The sequence below is a fragment of the Triticum urartu genome, chromosome 4A (genome assembly GCF_056163025.1).
Source record: "Triticum urartu cultivar PI428250 chromosome 4A, HENAU_Tu73, whole genome shotgun sequence".
Taxonomy (NCBI): Eukaryota; Viridiplantae; Streptophyta; class Magnoliopsida; order Poales; family Poaceae; genus Triticum; species Triticum urartu.
Genome location: NC_141876.1, coordinates 383095633 through 383113179, shown reverse-complemented (window position 1 = coordinate 383113179; position 17547 = coordinate 383095633).

The window sequence follows — 17547 nt, the reverse complement described above, 5'->3', positions numbered from 1 at the left end:
GGTATACTACGGGTATCTCTGAAAGTGTCTGTTGGGTTGACACGGATCAAGACTGGGATTTGTCACTCCGTATGATGGAGAGGTATCACTGGGCCCACTCGGTAATGCATCATCATAATGAGCTCAAAGTGACCAAGTGTCTGGTCACGGGATCATGCATTACGGTACGAGTAAAGTGACTTGCCGGTAACGAGATTGAACGAGGTATTGGGATACCGACGATCGAATCTCGGGCAAGTAACATACCGATTGACAAAGGGAATTGTATGCGGGGTTGCTTGAATCCTCGACATCGTGGTTCATCCGATGAGATCATCGAGGAGCATGTGGGAGCCAACATGGGTATCCAGATCCCGCTGTTGGTTATTGACCGGAGAGTCGTCTCGGTCATGTCTACATGTCTCCCGAACCCGTAGGGTCTACACACTTAAGGTTCGGTGATGCTAGGGTTGTAGGGATATGTGTATGTAGTAACCCGAATGTTGTTCAGAGTCCCGGATGAGATCCCGGACGTCACGAGGAGTTCCGGAATGGTCCGGAGGTAAAGAATTATATATAGGAAGTGCTATTTCGGGCATCGAGACAAGTTTCGGGGTCACCGGTATTGTACCGGGACCACCGGAAGGGTCCCGGGGGTCCACCGGGTGGGGCCACCTGCCCCGGGGGGGCACATGGGCTGTAGGGGGTGCGCCTTGGCCTATATGGGCCAAGGGCACCAGCCCCAAGAGGCCCATGCGCCTAGGGTTCAAGAAGGGAAGAGTCCCAAAGGGGGAAGGCACCCCCTAGGTGCCTTGGGGGGGAGGGATTCCTCCCTTGGCCGCACCCCCCTAGGAGATTGGATCTCCTAGGGCCGGCCCCCCCCTTGGACTCCCTATATATAGTGGGGAAAGGAGGGCCTCTCGTAACACATCTTTGGTGCCTCCCTCTCCCTCTCCAACACATCCTCCTCCTCCATAGTGCTTGGCGAAGCCCTGCCGGAGTACTGCAGCTCCACCACCACCACACCGTCGTGCTGCTGCTGGAGCCATCTCCCTCAACCTCTCCTTCCCCCTTGCTGGATCAAGAAGAAAGAGATGTTACGCTGACCGTACGTGTGTTGAACGCGGAGGTGCCGTCCGTTCGGTGCTAGGATCTTCGGTGATTCGAATCACGTCGAGTACGACTCCCTCATCCCCGTTCTTTGAACGCTTCCGCTCGCGATCTACAAGGTACGTAGATGCATCTAATCACTCGTTGCTAGATGAACTCCTAGATGGATCTTGGTGAAACCGTAGGAAATTTTTTTGTTTTCTGCAACGTTCCCTAACAAGCAGCTGCCAAACCCCCCCTCCCCTGTGTTGTTGGGCCAGCCTCGGATTCGGCCCAATGTATTTTTTCCCTTGTCTGTGATTTTTGCCTTATTCCCGAGGCAACAGTTTTGCAGAAAACCCCTTAATGATCATGCATATAATAACTCTCCAACCATGCATCATATGTAAAAACTTTATATATGAAACTTGCTTAGATTTTCATCTAGTTTAATAATATGCAACTTTCATCTATGTTTAAAATGTTTAAAATGATGTTTGTTTAAATTTGCTTAAATAACTTGCTAAAATGATTTAATTCATAACTAAATAACCGTAACTCGGAATTTAATAAACTTTATATGTAAATGGGGTGGAAAAATGCCTAGTTTAACATGGTGACCTTACTTTGCATGTTTAATAACTCTAAAATTATGTTTAGGGCAGAACAGTACCATAACCAAAATATGCACATGAGGAGTTTCCGGACTTGTTGTTTTGTTGTTCCGGCCTCATTTAACCTTGACTAGATAGGTAGTTTTACTTTGCTTCACCCTCTTGCCATGTTTAACAACATTTAATATTGTTGGGTAAATAAACGAGATCGAACTAAATAACTTGTCGTGGTGTTTCGTCAATATGCAACTCTTTGCATATTGAGCTCCACTTAATTTGTAGGATTGCTTGTGCATTTTGCCATGCCATGCCTCTTTAAACCGGACATGCATCATACTTGATTGTGCATCATGCCATGATTATGTGGTGGTTGTTTACTATGTTGTTTTCTTCTTTCCGGTGTTGCTTCTTCGGGTTGGTTCTGGTAACGTCGCGTTTGTGAGGAACCGTTCGACTACGTCCGTTTGTCTTCTTCATGGACTCGTTCTTCTTCCTTGTGGGATTTCAGGCAAGATGACCATACCCTCGAAATCACTTCTATCTTTGCTTGCTAGATGCTCGCTCTTTTGCTATGCCTATGTTGCGATACCTACCACTTGCTTATCATGCCTCCCATATTGTTAAGCCAAGCCTCTAACCCACCTTGTCCTAGCAAACCGTTGTTTGGCTATGTTACCGCTTTGCTCAGCCCCTCTTATAGCGTTGTTAGTTGCAGGTGAAGATTGAAGTTTGTTCCTTGTTGGAACATGGGGATTTTGTTCCTTGTTGGAACATGGTTACTTGTTGGGATATCACAATATCTCTAATTTAATTAATGCATCTATATATTTGGTAAAGGGTGGAAGGCTCGGCCTTATGCCTGGTGTTTTGTTCCACTCTTGCCGCCGTAGTTTCCGTCATATCGGTGTTATGTTCCCGGATTTTGCGTTCCTTACGCGGTTGGGTTATAATGGGAACCCCTTGACAGTTCGCCTTGAATAAAACTCCTCTAGCAAGGCCCAACATTGGTTTTACCATTTGCCACCTAGCCTTTTCTTTCCCTTGGGTAGGCCTACCCAAGGGTCATCTTTATTTAAACCCCCGGGCCAGTGCTCCTCTGAGTGTTGGTCCAACTTGTCAGTCGCCGGTGGCCACCAGGGGCAACTCTGGGCTGGCCTACCGGAAGTTTGGACAATCCGGTGTGCCCTGAGAACGAGATATGTGCAGCTCCTATCAGGATTTGTCGGCACATTCGGGTGGCTTTGCTGGTCTTGTTTTACCATTGTCGAAATGTCTTGTAACCGGGATTCCGAGTCTGATCGGGTCTTCCCGCTAGAAGGAATATCCTTCGTTGACCGTGAGAGCTTGTGATGGGCTAAGTTGGGACACCCCTACAGGGATTTGAACTTTCGAAAGCCGTGCCCGCGGTTATGGGCAGATGGGAATTTGTTAATGTCCGGTTGTAGAAAACCTGAAGTTTACCTTAATTAAAATGCACCAACCGCGTGTGTAACCGTGATGGTCTCTTCTCGGCGGAGTCCGGGAAGTGAACACGGTGTTGGAGTAATGCTTGACGTAGGTTGTTCTAGGATCACTTATTGATCATAGTTTCTCGATCGTGCTTTGCCTTCTCTTCTCGCTCTCTTTTGCGTATGTTTAGCCACCAAATATGCTAGTCGCTTGCTGCAGCTCCACCTCATACCTTTACCTTACCCATAAGCTTAAATAGTCTTGATCGCGAGGGTGTGAGATTGCTGAGTCTCCGTGACTCACAGATACTTCCAAAACCAGTTTGCAGGTGCTGATGTTACCGAGCAGGTGATGCAACCAAGCTCAAGGAGGAGCTCGATGAATATCTTGTCCTTTGTGTTGTTTCTTTCTAGTTGATCAGTAGTGGAGCCCAGTTGGGGTCGATCGGGGATCTGTGTAGCTTTTGGGGTAGTCTTCTTTTATTTTGGTTCCGTAGTCGGACCTTGATTGTATCTGGTTGATGTAATGCTTTATTCATGTATTTGTGTGAAGTGGCGATTGTAAGCCAACTATGTATCTTTTTCCCTTATGTATTACATGGGTTGTGTGAAGATTACCTCACTTGCGACATTGCTTTCAATGCGGTTATGCCTCTAAGTCGTGCTTCGACACGTGGGAGATATAGCCGCATCGAGGGCGTTACAGTGCCGCCTCCCATGCCCTACTCATCCTCGGAGGAGTCCCCGACCTCGACGGTGCCAGACGTTGGATGGCGGCAAGTAGGACGCGTGGCTGACGGTGCTCCCCTCGTCGGCCGCCATCGTGGCCACCGCTTGTGCAGTCGTGTACGCACTCGGCTATGCCGCTATTGTGTCGCGAGCGGCGACTTGAGCGAGGGCGGCGACCTTGAGCTTCATCCCCGAAGACAAAGCTCTCCCGCAGAGCGTTTGCGCTCGCGGTCATGGCAGATGTGGTGCCAGGTAGCAGGATGATGCGCTATGGTGTGGAGGTTAGTTGGGCATTACCGCTTTAAGTAGTGCATTCCAGTGAGGCCAAAGCATCCGGGCGCGTCATTAAGTCATCGGAGTTGGTTCCTTGGGCACCAAGCCTCTTAGCGACGGCATACAGACGGACGTCATGAATGCAGGCAGCTGGTGCCGGCTGGGAACGCACCGCGCGACGACGCGAGGGACGAGGGTTTTTGGTGTACCAGGGTAGTCAGCTGCGGTCGTGGCAACGTTGGAGATGCCCTTTGCTCACATGCGACCCCACATGTCATTGAAAAAGCAAGACGACACGACATGGTCTCAGGTCCTGGGGATGCAGTTGGCCATGCTACACCACTCCGCGGACGCTTGCAGCGCGCGCGCACTTCGGCGCACCGTGCATCCTCGACGAGCCGGGTGTTGATCTTCTGGTCGTGCCACAGCACTAATGCCACCCTCGGCACACTGAAACCGGCCGTGTCCAGCGATGATGAGCGTGTCACTCACTGCGGTCGCCCTGTCCAGAGGCGGTGCTGGAGCTGCGCCACGTTGCTAGCCCCCATGACCCACATGAACGGTTGCCGATGGTGAGGAGGTCATGGGCCAGCTCCTCCATTGGACTAGTCTGCGCCACGTCGTCCCGACAGGTGTGCCCCACATGTCGGTTTCCCTGTTTTCTTGGCCATATTCGAGCGTCAGTGCTCCGCGTTGCGCATTAGGCGCAGAACAGGTGGTTTTTGTGCCCTGGTTCAAATGTGGTACAGTACCAAGTTGTTACCCTAGCCCCAAGTGTGGTGGTTTTGGGTACGGTACCCTTTTCCTTTTCAAGTAGTGAAGCCTAACACTTGATTAAGTATCCGGATGGTGTGCTAAATGTAGGTGTCTAACTGTTTGAAAGAATAACTGAGGTGTGCCCAGTTTGTGCCCGCATTTAGGGGTCCAACTTACCATGTTCTGGCAGTAGTAATTATACTAGTCCCCGCGTACTCCCTCTGTTTTTATTTACTCCGCATGTTAGCTTTGCTCAAAGTCAAACTTTGTAAACTTTGACAAAGTTTATAGAGATAAATAATAACATATACAATAACAAATCAATACCATTAGATTCATTATTGAGTATACTTTCACATCATATATATTTTCTATTGTAAATGTTCATATTTCTACTCTTACTAGCAAGATGCCCGTGTGTTGCACGTAACATCAAGATGCATTTGTATGACTAGTTTATCTTGTGAGAGAAAAGGATGAACGAGGGAAGGACTTATTTGCAAATGTGGAGAGGTGTGTGGCTACCTTTTTGCAAAATTGCCATAGTTCCCTTCCTGTTCGTCAGATATAAATCGGACGACCTATATTGCAGGATGGCAGGCACACCATCATCACCAACTCTGTTTTTTATAAGAGTCCGTCCGATTTATATCTGACACGAAGGAAGGAAACTATGGCAATTTTGCAAAAAGATACCCACACCCCTCTCCACCTTTGCAAATAAGGCCTTCCCTCATTCATCCTTTTCTCCCACAAGATAAACTACTCATACAAATGCATCTTGATGTTCCGTGCAACGCACGGGCATCTTGCTATTGTAGATAGAAAGCAGAGTTGGTGATGATGGTGTGCCTGCCATCCTGCAATATAGGCCGTCCGATCTATATCTAATGGATAGGAAGGAAACTATGACAATTTACCCGCACTCCTCTCCACATTTGCAGATAAGGCCTTCCCTCGTTCATCCTTTTCCCCCACAAGATCTTGATGTTCCGTGCAACGCATGGGCATCTTGCTAGTTTTATATAAATTTGGTCAAATTTTATGAAGTTTGACTTCAATCAAACCTAATATGCAGAGTAAACAAAAATAGAGGGAGTATCTTACTCCGTGACCAAGATGGAAGGGAAAACGAGACAACTTATTGTTTATTTGAGCCGTTCAAGTATAATCATGCGGCGTTGCTTATTTCTCATTCCTCTCCAACCCTCTTCTCCATCGATCATGCCGCCCTCCGGTCGAGTCCATCCTCCCGCATGCCTCGTTTGAACATTCCGCCGAGTATCATTCGCATGTGGGCCTAGACCATGCTTGTATTTCCAATGTTGTAATTTGTCCGACATGCATACAAACAAACAGTCCGTTTAAAGTTTCACTTTGCCTCCACTACGTGTCGCTTCCCATCTTAGTTTTGACATCTCATTTGGTTCATGCCCCGACACATCTTGATGAGATCGATTGATGTTGAGAGATCAATTGCATGTCATGCAAGGAGATAAATGTTTGGTCTGTTTCTATAATAGAAATCACCCACGAGGGGGTCTGTGGGGATCAGAGGGAGTATATTGTACGTTCATAAGCGAAACGAACGTATTGTACCCACCCTAGTCCTCTTTCAATCGATCTCTGGACACCGAGATGAAATCAAGAGAAAACGAGTGGGTGCATGTGTGATACCTAAGGCGGATTCAAAATTTTGAACCGGTGATCATAACATCCGCAAATCATATACAAAGGGTATTCAATGTTCGTTTCGCTTTTGAACGTACAATATACTACCTCCGATCCTTTCTAGTTTACATATAAGTTTTATGTGTAATCAAAGTATCTCTACTTTGATCAAACTTACAGAAAAAAGTATCAACATTCAACAACGCCCAATCAATATTGTTAGATTCGTACATACTCCTAGATTTGTATTCAAACAGAGATGGTTTCCAATTTGTTTTCAACCAGGTGAATGTGCTTGTTCTCACTCATGCTCTTCCTACTAGGATTTCGCCACGTATAGCCAGTCCAATAGTAACTTTTTTAAGCTCCTTGTCCAATAGTACTAGTGGAGTACTGACAACATCTGTAGTAGAGTATGCGGTGCTCATAGTACTCCCTCCTTCCATTTATATAGGGCCTAAGAGCAAGTCTAATAAGGCCTAGTCAGCAGGCTATAAGACTTGTCATGTCATTAAAATCCTACTTGGAGGAGTGAGAAGACAGGAGAGAGAGTGAAGCGGGCTCTTATTCTACAGCCCGGCGATAACACATAGATCAAGAAAAAATAGTATGCATGCAACTCTCTTCCAATCATATACCTTGCTCATGCAAATATTAAATGCTTAGAGCCAACCTAATAGCCATTCTAAGAGCCAACTTACATGGCACTTTGGCCTATGTGGAGGAGAGAGATGTGAAAAAGTAAGGGAGTGAGCTCTCATGCAAGACCCTAGCTATATACGCATTCCTAGGTAAATACAATAAATATGAACAAAGAGATAGAGAGGAGATGGAAAAAAGTACTAATACAATAGCCAACCTTATATTTTTCCAGGAATAGCTGATACGTCTCCGTCGTATCTACTTTTCCAAACACTTTTGCCCTTGTTTTGGACTCTAACTTGCATGATTTGAATGGAACTAACCCGGACTGACGCTGTTTTCAGCAGAATTGCCATGGTGTTATTTATGTGCAGAAACAAAAGTTCTCGGAATGACCTGAAACTTCATGGAGACTATTTTTGGAAATAATAAAAAATACTGGCAAAAGAACAAGACCAGGGGGCCCACACCCTAGCCACGAGGGTGGGGGGCACGCCTGCCCCCCTGGGCGCGCCCCCTACCTCGTGGCCCCCTGGAGCTCCTCCGACCTCAACTCCAACTCTATATATTCGTGTTCGGAGAGAAAAATATCAAGGAGAAAGATTCATCGTGTTTTACGATACAGAGCCGCCGCCAAGCCCTAAACTCTCTCGGGAGGGCTGATCTAGAGTCCGTTCGGGGCTCAGGAGAGGGGAATCTGTCGCCATCGTCATCATCAACCATCCTCCATCACCAATTTCATGATTCTCACCGCCGTGCGTGAGTAATTCCATTGTAGGCTTGCTGGACGGTGATGGGTTGGATGAGATTTATCATGTAATCTAGTTAGTTCTATTAGGGTTTGATCCCTAATATCCACTATGTTCTGAGATTGATGTTGCTATGAATTTGTTATGCTTAATGCTTGTCACTAGGGCCCGAGTGCCATGATTTCAGATCTGAACCTATTATGTTTTCATGAATATATGAGAGTTCTTGATCCTATCTTGCAAGTCTATAGTCACCTACTATGTGTTATGATCCGGCAACCCCGAAGTGATAATAATCGGGACCACTTCCGGTGATGACCGTAGTTTGAGGAGTTCATGTATCCACTATGTGTTAATGCTTTGGTCCGGTACTCTATTAAAAGGAAACCTTAATATCCCTTAGTTTCTGCTAGGACCCCGCTACCACGGGAGGGTAGGACAAATGATGTCATGCAAGTTCTTTTCCATAAGCACATATGACTATATTTGGAATACATGCCTACATTACATTGATGAACTGGAGCTAGTTCTGTGTCACCCTAGGTTATGAATGTTACATGATGAACCACATCCAGCATAATTCTCCATCACTGATCCATTGCCTAGAGCTTTCCATATATTGTTCTTCGCTTATTTACTTTTCCGTTGCTATTGTTACAATCACTACAAAATACCAAAAACATTACTTTTGCTATCGTTACCTTTTGCTACCATTACCACTACTATCATATTACTTTGATACTAAATACCTTGCTGCAGATATTAAGTTTCCACGTGTGGTTGAATTGACAACTCAGCTGCTAATACTTGAGAATATTCTTTGGCTCCCCTTGTGTCGAATCAATAAATTTGGGTGAATACTCTACCCTCGAAAATTTTTGCGATCCCCTATCCTTGTGGGTTATCAATAGCCAACCTTATAGCCCACACTATTGTGTGAGTGCATATAGATGATGGCTATAGATGACATGGCAGTTCCTTATAGCCATCGGCTGGCTATATTATTAACCATGCTCTAATGCGTTTTTCAAAACCGTCTTTGACTATTGACAAGATTAATAGTACATGAGATGTATAATGTGAAAATTATATCATTGGAGGCTCCTTTCACATACGAATTTGACCGTATGCTTTGTGTAAGTTGCATGCCATATATTATTACTCTAACATTTGGTCAAGTTAGCCTCAAAAACACATTAGGCCCTATAGATGGAAGGAGGGAGTAGTAGTGGAAGTGGATCCTCTAACGTAGGTATCCCTACCTTACCCTACCTTTCGGTCACTTACTGGCGGGCCCCATCTTGCTAGGCCCCGCATGTCAGTTACTCAATGGGTTCGGCCACGTCAGGGGATCCTCATCCGTAGTATACTCCCTTTGTTTTTATTTACTCCACATAAAACGGAGGGAGTGGTAGTATAAATGACGCGGGCGGGGGAGAGGGAGGGACATCGGTTTGCTCCAACTGCGGTCCCACAAGCGAGTGAAAACACAAGACGAAGCGCATTCCATTCGGTGAGCGATGTGGAGGGTCCAGCATGCCAGGGTGCAACGCGGACACGACAAGAGCAATGTATAGTCAAAACCGATTGACCGGTCGTCACCGGAACCACTATTCACAACACAACCTTCGCTGCTCGGCCTACGCCAGCCACTGCACCAAAACCACACCTCCTCTCTAGCACATTCCCCCACCTTTCGATCCTCTAGCCCGCATCAAGCGTCCCCTAGTTCGCCGAAAAGCCATGGTGCGCCGCAAGATCACGTACTACAGGATGCTGACGCCGGAGTGCCACGCAGAAATCGCGGTGGTGGTCGGTGCCACAGGCCTCCGTTCCCAAGTTCGCTTTGCAGCGGGCCATCCCCAAGTTCTCTGGAGCCAAGCTACAAGGAGGAGGAAGCCGATCCAATGTTCATGGCGGAGGTCGCAGTGCAAAAGGCCCCCAATGGGTATGAGACAATGGACGTCGACTTTGTGCGGGCGTCCGGGTCCCCCATGGTGCAGGTGGACCAGCGGTTCAACCTGGCGATACTAAAGGAGGACCGGGAGGCAGAGGCTCAACTCGACGCGGAGCGCGCGCATGCCGCTGCCATCGAGGCTCTCCTGCAGGAAGAACCGGATGTCGTGGATGTGAACCGGGCAGCGGAGGCTCAACTCGATGCGGAGCACGCGGATGCCGCTGCCATCGAGGCCCTCCTACAGGCGGAACCGGACGTCCTAGACTTGAACTGGGTGGCGGAGGCTCAACTCGACGTGGAGCGCGCGGATGCCGCGGCCATCGAGGCCCTCCTGCAGGCGGAACAGGACGTCCTGGACTTGAACCGGGCGGTGGAGGCTCAACTCGACACGGAGCGCGCAGATGTCGCTGCCATCGAGGCCCTCCTGCAGGCGGAACCGGACGTCCTCGACTTGAACCGGGCAGTGCTCTCGTCCATGTAGAGCGCCCGCACGCTCTGCGTGAACGAGTAGCTTGAGGCCGAGGACAACCACGGTGCGGAGACACACGTTGGCAGGTACAGCTGGTTCGCGTCAGCAGCCCAAGACGACGAGGTCGTCTCGTTCCGCAAGCAGTGATAGTTTTTCTTTATGTTGTTGTTTTTAGGGATCTTTTGCTGTGTAAAAACATATATTGTTATGCATGTCACCTGCCTTTCATCATTTGGGTCAGTCTACCATTTCAGGCGGTTGGATGAATATCCTACGTCTCCTAACCATTCTTCCTCACCTCTTCTTCTTCCCCAACAGACCACCGCACGGGCCGTACGGATCCTCCCCAACATGCTGTAGGATGGCTGAGTTTGGTTTGTTCACATGCGGTAGCACGTGTCAGTGAGGGTGTGTTCCCTTGGTTGGGTTTGCGGCATGCAGGAGCGACTGTGTGAGGGTGCGGTGCGACCGCGGTGTGCAAGAGCGACTGTGTGAGGGTGCGGTGCAACCACGACAGCCGTGCGCATGTGTACCTCCTTTTCATTCTGAAAACTTTAGGCAAGCTTGGCAAAAATGTGTGGCGAAGTATGGCAGCGCAAGGGTACGTACTAGGAGTACTAGTGTTAAAAAAGAAAGGCAGGGTTTTCCTTCACGGGATTAATCGATACAAATCCTCGTTTGACGTGTCAATTAATGCGTATTTTTTTCTCCAAAGCCCAAAGAGCTAACCATCTCACTCCTCATCGCTTGATTAATGCAGTGCCATGCAAACCAACCTTCTCACTCCCACATGCATGCAAGGGTATATTAATGTCCTTGGTTGCTAGTACAAGGCAAACCCCATCAATTTTCCCTTGATTAGTGTTAGTGGCCTTTTGCAAATTGTAATTTTGATATACTGGCCTTGTGTACAAAAAATGGAGGTAGTAACTATTTGACTTCCTTCCCCATTGTGGTGGCGTCGACGATATCTCGAACGTTGTGGTTTGGCGAAGTGCGTTCGACGGAGAACACCATTGAAGGAGACCACGGTAAGTCGTTCGCAAGTGCCGCCTACAAGCCAAGACAACCGCCTTATTTGCATCCAGGAAGTCCGTTGAACCAAAGGACCTGTAAATGTACTAGTACTACTAGTACTACTACATAATAGCGTCGTCAGTCCAGCTTAGTGCGGTGAGGTGGTTTCTCAAAGAAGACGATGGAGAAGCGAAGTCAGCGAAGAGTGAAATGATGGTTGCTTCATCCGTGCTTTGTGATTTGACGCCTCACTGCTTTGTGATTTTTGATAGAAGGGACAGGGGAGTAGACTCTATGCTCTATACTGTACATGCGTCCAAGCACGGGAGAAAGAGGAGAGACATTGCATTTTTCTATTCCTTCAATCAATCAATCAGGGAGCTTCGGTTCCATCTTTTTGGCTTTGGCAGCACCGTCCACAATGGTTCCCATCGATGCCAAAAGCTATTTTTTCACATTTGGCTACACATTGTGGATGCCCTTAACCGTACCACTTGGTTTTGCTCCTGTGTGCTATCTATACAAATCTCAATTATATTGATCTAAAAAATTATAGAATCAGGATTAGTAAAAGGAGGTGATTTTGCCGCGCGGATGGCGGGGGGGGGGGGGGGGGGTTCTTATTTTTAGAGGATGTTGGCCTGGCGGTTTGCTAACATGCGGTCCCACGTCTCAGTGCTTTACCAAGCCGATCCGCGTCCCACATGAGGCTGAACAACGGTAGAAGCAACACATGGTTAACTTGAAGAAGATGAGGGAGAAGTGGATTCAGCAACGAGTGAAATGATGGTTGCTTTGTCCCTCCAACTTCTTTTTTTAGCATTATTACTTCATCCCTCCAACTTAACTGCGGGAAAGGTGCAACTTTGTGATTTGACGCCTCATTGCTCATTACTACGCCAGCGCCATGACTGGGGTGCTTCATCCCTGCTGCTCTGCACTGTATTTCGGTATGGCACATGGACCCGGTAGCTTGATGTCCCACATGTCGGCGAAAGGGACTAGAACATTTATGAAAGCGAGCGCTCCACTCTTACGACGGAGGAGGACACGACACGGCGACCCACTGAACTGTTACTTGTACTGTATATAGTACTATAGTACTATAGTTTTGCTGTTTTGCACGATGCATCGATACAAACCCGATTAAACAGGAAAGGGCGGGATTTGTCCCGCGCAGTAGATGATATTGGCCATACATTACAAAGGCAATTTTAATGTATGCAAACTGAATAATTAAGTACCAATATGATATCTAGTATTACTAAAAACACATATGATTTATTGTGTTAGAGTGTAGTAGTAGTGCTGTATTGCATAGTTGTTAGATGTAACATGCGAGAACGTGTAGAGATGTAGTTTTGGAGGGCCTGTAGAGAGAAAAGCGTAATACGGTCACCGAATTTCAGAATACGCTCATTACGGTCACTATATACGTTTTGCGGTGATTATACGGTCACTTGCTCACCGTTCAGCATCAGATTGCACTCTGTTGATGGCCAAATAGTCTGCGTGGCACCATGTTGAGTAGTTAAATAGACCATGTTCCTTGTGGGTCCCACCTGCCAGTTCGCATAGGAAAAAGGTCACATAAACACAAATTTACGCAGGCACGACAAGACTCCAACCTGTGCGTGGGAATTGTTGGGGAACGTAGCAGAAATTCAAAAAATTTCCTACGTGTCACCAAGATCTATCTATGGAGAAACCAGCAACGAGGGGAAGGAGAGTGCATCTACATACCCTTGTAGATCGCTACGCGGAAGCGTTCAAGAGAACGGGGTTGATGGAGTCGTACTCGCCGTGATTCAAATCACCGATGATCCTAGTGCCGAACGGACGGCACCTCCGTGTTCAACACACGTACAGCCCGGTGACGTCTCCCATGCCTTGATCCAGCAAGGAGAGAGGGAGAGGTTGAGGAAGACTCCATCCAGCAGCAGCACAACAGCGTGGTGGTGGTGGAGGAGCGTGGTACTCCAGCAGGGCTTCGCCAAGCACCGCAAGAGACGAGGAGGGAGAGGGGTAGGGCTGCGCCAAGAAGGAGAGGAACCCGTGTGTGTTGGGCAGCCCAAACCTCAAGTATATATAGGGGAAGGGGAGGGGCTGCGCCCCCACCTAGGGTTCCCTCCCTAGGGGTGGCGGCAGCCCCCCAGATCCCATCTGGGTGGCGGCCACAAGGGGGAGAGGGGGAGGCGCACCTGGGGTGGGCCTTAGGGCCCATCTGCCCTAGGGTTTGCCCCCCTTCCCTCTTGGAGGCGCCTTGGGCCTTGGTGGGGGGGCGCACCAGCCCACCTGGGGCTGGTCCCCTCCCACACTTAGCCCATGCAGCCCTCCGGGGCTGGTGGCCCCACTTGGTGGACCCCCGGACCCCTCCGGTGGTCCCGGTACACTACCGGTAAAACCAGAAACCTTTCCGGTGACCAAAACAGGACTTCCCATATATAAATCTTTACCTCCGGACCATTCTGGAACTCCTCGTAACGTCTGGGATCTCATCCGGGACTCCGAACAACATTCGGTAACCACGTATATCTATTCCTTATAACCCTAGCGTCATCGAACCTTAAGTGTGTAGACCCTACGGGTTCGGGAACCATGCAGACATGACCGAGACGTTCTCCGGTCAATAACCAACAGCGGGATCTGGATACCCACGTTGGTTCCTACATGTTCCACGATGATCTCATCGGATGAACCACGATGTTGAGGATTCGATCAATCCCGTATACAATTCCCTTTGTCTAGCGGTACGATACTTGCCCGAGATTCGATCGTGGGTATCCCGATACCTTGTTCAATCTCGTTACTGGCAAGTCTCTTTACTCGTTCCGTAACACATCATCTCGTGATCAACTCCTTGGTCACATTATGCACATTATGATGATGTCCTACCGAGTGGGCCCAGAGATACCTCTCTGTTTACACGGAGTGACAAATCCCAGTCTCGATTCGTGCCAACCCAACAGACACTTTCGGAGATACCCATAGTGCACCTTTATAGCCACCCAGTTACGTTGTGACGTTTGGCACACCCAAAGTATTCCTACGGTATCCGGGAGTTGCACAATCTCATGGTCTAAGGAAATGATACTTGACATTAGAAAAGCTTTAGCAAACGAACTACACGATCTATGTGCTAAGCTTAGGATTGGGTCTTGTCCATCACATCATTCTCCCAATGATGTGATCCCGTTATCAAGGACATCCAATGTCCATGGTCAGGAAACCGTAACCATCTATTGATCAACGAGCTAGTCAACTAGAGGCTTACTAGGGACATGGTGTTGTCTATGTATCCACACATGTATATGAGTTTCCTATCAATACAATTCTAGCATGGTTAATAAACGATTATCATGAACAAGGAAATATAATAATAATCAATTTATTATTGCCTCTAGGGCATATTTCCAACAGGAATCACCTGGTTGTGTATGTGTCTGTCAGGGCCTGATGTGTGCGCATGCGCGTGTAGGTTGAGCACTTGAGCGTGAGAGTGTGTTGGTCGTGTGGTGTGTGCATGCATGCATGCGTGTGTGTGTGATTGTTGCATGCGTGCGTGGCTGCGTGTGTACGTGTGAGTGTTGCGTGCGTGCGTGACTGCATGTGTTCGTGTGAGTGTTGTGTGCATGCAGTTCATGTGCATGCATGCGTGTGTGTATAATCACCACACCAGCTCCTGTGTGTTAAAACAGACGGCTCAACATAACAATACAAGGCCACCTTGTCCGCTGTGCCCGCGGTCATGACTTCGAACCACCGTCCAATATTTTTTTGTCGTTTGTTTTCATTCTTACTAGCAAGATGCACGTGTGTTGCATGTAACATCAAGATGCATTTGTATGACTAGTTTATCTTGTGAGAGAAAAGGATGAATGAGGGAAGGCCTTATTTGCAAATGTGGAGAGGTGTGTGGGTACCTTTTTGCAAAATTGCCACAGTTTCCTTCCTATCTGTCAGATATAAATCGGACGGCCTATATTGTAGGCTGACAGGCACAACATCATCACCAACTCTGTTTTTTATAAGAGTGTAGAGTAGATACAAGCCGATAGGTGGGCCCAATGGTAGTGAGATAATGTGATGCAACACTAGAGGTGCCACGTGGAGCGTTTAACTGGTCAACTAGTCGTGTCTTGAGAAAATACAGAGCTGTATGGTGAGCCCGTGACTGTATAATAACCACAAAACATAAATGGTGACCGTAATGAGTGGATTCTAAAGTCCAATATGCGTATGGTGCTTTCGCTTCAAATACAATGATCGTCACTGTATATATCACGAGAGAAAGATGAAACATGCGTGAATGTGCTGGGGGCTTACTTTTAGAGGACCTGGAAATAGTTTGTGTGCGTACGTGAAAGGGGCGTAGAGGGGGTGTATGCGACGCAGAGAGAGATGCTCTTCGTTTCTCTTTATTATGACTAACTTTATATATAGTATAAAAATATAAAAATTCATAGTGTGGAATAAATATCATTGTGGGCACCATGCAATGCAAATTAACGTTCATACTACTCCATATAACATTGTAATGTTGTATATATGTAGAAATTCTAAAATAATTTTTTGGCCATACTTTATTCAAACGGAATGTTGTATGCAAAATAAACGTGAAGAGAGGGCTTTTTAGATCAATGGGGTACGTGATGTAACATGTGTGAATGTGTAGTTGATGTATTTGGCAGGGCCTAGAGAGGTATGTGTGTGTTTTACGTATTCGAGAGAGGCATGGATAGAGGGGCCGGCGGGGGGAGGGGGTGTGGGAGAGATAGCACGATAAATGAGAGAGGTCTAGAGAGAGAGAGATGAATATGATGCCACGGCGAGAGATTCCCTTGAGTGTGTATATGCAAGGGGGGAGGGGATAGAGGCACGAGGAGAATTTTTTTATGTGGTGTTTGTGTTGGTACGTGTGGGTGTGAGAAGATAACGAGACCTGGGGCAGAGGGTGTCACCGTGTGAGGTCCTGTGGGTCGAGGTGAGGCCCTTGGTTCGGCCCCGTCCTGCGCCACATTGGTCGGCCCGCGACGCATTTAGTGAGACCCATGGATGACTAGTCGTACAAGACAAAAATAGCAAAATCGTGAAGGACTCTGTGTCCACTGACAAAGCCGGCTAGGATTTGTAACCCTACGTCCTCGGACTAAGGTAACCCCTTATCTCTGATATTACTATTCATCCAACCTAATTTTAAGGGGCATCCTACATAATGCTCTGCTAGAATCTTACTCGTCGATTAGGAAGAGAGGTGTGAGACAATGCGTGAGAGACAGGCCTAAAGATAATGTGTATACAAGAGACACGTAGGCAGGTCTATGTATATAGAAAGGGTCGATGGGGATTGTGTGTGTATGCTTGTGAGAGGAAGAGTGCTTGTGATAAAGGTTAGTGAAATCAGTCGTAAATGGTTACGAGAGGGAGGGAGGGTTCTATCGTGAGCATGTCTGCGAGAAAGACACCTCAGGAGAGAGAGTGTGAACATGTGTGAGAGACCACTGATGGAGAGTGAAACAACACGTAAAAAACTGACGTACACATTGATTAAATATATAAATTGTATCCAAATATTAAGATGGAATCATGATATTTGCAATTCGCATAAGGAACGGTCATTGATCCATCAGACATCTGGATTCTATAGAATTTGAGCATGTCTATGTTATTTTTTAACATAATTAATCAACATTGTTAGTATTTTGAACTCCAAACAATGCATCGCTTTAGCAATTGAATATAAACATGAGTATATGTAACATCCCAATTTTCCTAAAATAGGATTTAATAGATCAATGCATCTCATATTTTTTCATGCATTATTTGCTTTTCTGAAATATTCTTTTCATTATGCAACAAAGGCAATTTATTGGAGAGTAGATAACATGACTTCTCCCCTGTTTTAAAAATGTTCATAATGTCCAGAATATTATTCCCAGTTCATCTGATATGTTTTGGTAATTTTTTAAATCTCCAAAATATTTTAATTGTGTGTTATTTTACTGTTCATGTGGCCTATTGCATCAAAATGAATTTCTAAAATCGTATTAGAATAGGAACTAGTGTTCCGTTAGTTTATATTAGTGTTATTATTTTTAATGTGGTTATAGGATTTATTTTAGATTTTATTTTGGCTTTATTATATTTTTAGTAT